This window comes from Panthera onca, chromosome A2 (genome assembly GCF_046562875.1).
Source record: "Panthera onca isolate mPanOnc1 chromosome A2, mPanOnc1 haplotype 2, whole genome shotgun sequence".
In the NCBI taxonomy this organism is placed as follows: domain Eukaryota; kingdom Metazoa; phylum Chordata; class Mammalia; order Carnivora; family Felidae; genus Panthera; species Panthera onca.
Genome location: NC_138340.1, coordinates 60,271,680 through 60,273,511, shown reverse-complemented (window position 1 = coordinate 60,273,511; position 1,832 = coordinate 60,271,680). Strand labels below are relative to the sequence as shown.

At 37.0% G+C, this 1,832-nt stretch overlaps 1 pseudogene; it reads right to left on the bottom strand.

The window, feature by feature from the left end:
• Positions 1 to 345: 345 nt before the first annotated feature.
• LOC132676155 (putative vomeronasal receptor-like protein 4) lies at positions 346 to 1,287 on the bottom strand (annotated as a pseudogene).
• Between the last annotated feature and the right edge of the window lie 545 nt (positions 1,288 to 1,832).

Below are 1,832 nucleotides of genomic sequence, written 5' to 3'. Positions count from 1 at the left end.
TAAACAAAAGAAATTTGTATATATACATACAGAGGTGAGAGTACACTCTCTGCAGCCCTAATAGACGCCAGAACTCATAGAAATAAATATAAATAGTGCTGAGAAAAGTGTTACTCAATTAAAATTAGATGCACAGCTAAATATCTTGAAGTAAAAAAGTAAATACAATTTTCAAATGTTGCATTACCAATAGGTAATTACTAGCATTGTACTGTAGTACAATAGCCATGCTTTAGAGTGTATTTCTCTTGTATAGAGAAAAATTCTCCTTATATATAAATAAACACTATAATTTGAATAACATCAAAATGATCAGTTCTAGATAACGATTTCCAGAATATGTACCTATAACTTGATTGTCATTTTCCCACACTTCCGAAACACATTTTCTATCTTTTATCAGAACTTATTAGCACCAACACACTGACAGTGGCATAGACATTGGGCACAAGCTTCTATAAATCCAGAATGACTGTGTCATATGCCCATAAGAGAGTGGAGGAGAAGGAGATGATGATTCCCACCTAGTACATGACCACAAAGAAACTTGCCAACAGCAGGATGGTTTGGGTGGCCCTTCTCTCTGGGGAGACTCTTGAGGAAAGACTGGTGCTGTGAAGGTGCTGGCACTGCCTCTGATGCCTGGACAAAAGAATCACAATGTACACACTTGAGAGCAGCATGCCTCTAACAAAGGAAACATCCCTGGATATAGAAAAAGTGAAAAAAGGTACCCTGATGATGGAGTTTAGCGAGAAAGTGAGCTGTATTTACTGACACGCAGTGATTGCTCTGGGACATTACAAGGAGTAGCAGTACACAAGATGCAGTTACTAATGAGAGACAAACTGAGAAACCATAAGATGATAAAAGAATGGAAGATGTGCTTTTTGCACGTATGTTTAAAGCTGGCCAACCAGCTTTAAAGCAGGCCAACCAGGAGGTGCTAGGGCTGATCATGATGGCTTTGAACATGCTCAGGAGGCAGATGGTGCTCATGGAGAGACCCCGTGTCACCCTGATCATGCAGAATAAAGCCTTGCATTTGAAATCATTTAGAAAGTTCAGTACTTCAAACAGGTCTGAAGACATTAAAAACAGTGCAGCGAAGAGTTTCATTATGTGGACAAAGGCCAAATGATAGATGATCAGGTCAGAAGGCTTATGCCTGTGATCCAGAAGTAGCACGAAGATGTGGAAGAGAAGCAGGAAGGTGTTGGCAAAACTTCCAATACCAACTTGTAAAAACTGGCCTATCTTCATAGTAATATAAATGGAAGATATCATCATCACAGTGACAAAGAAAAAACATATTTTGTGTATCCGAAAAATTAGACCTCACAATATCAATGTCATCCATTCTGTTGTCAAAATCATCACAACACATTTTTTATTTTACTCAATTAATCATTAAGTCTATATTGTATAAAGTCTTAGAAATACAGTCTCTAAATTATTTGTACACCATTTGACTGTGTGTATATTATATACATACATATCTATCTGTTATCTTCCTATATCTATCACTCTATCTGTCTATAATATATGTATCATCTAACTTGGGAAAGAGAGAAAGAAAGAGAGGAAGGTCAGAGAGACAGACAGAAAGAGAGATCTCATATCCATATTAATGCCAGTATGATGTACCTATTCCCCATACTGCCCATACGGTACTTTCATTTCTTTTTTTGAAAGTTTGCTTTCCTGTTCTGCATTCTCCTGTCTCATATTCAGCATGAAGAATCCTAATAGTCATTAAAGTATGCATAGGTGTTTGTATAGTTGAACTGTTGTACATTTTATGCTAATGGGGAAAGAATTACCAAAGAAAC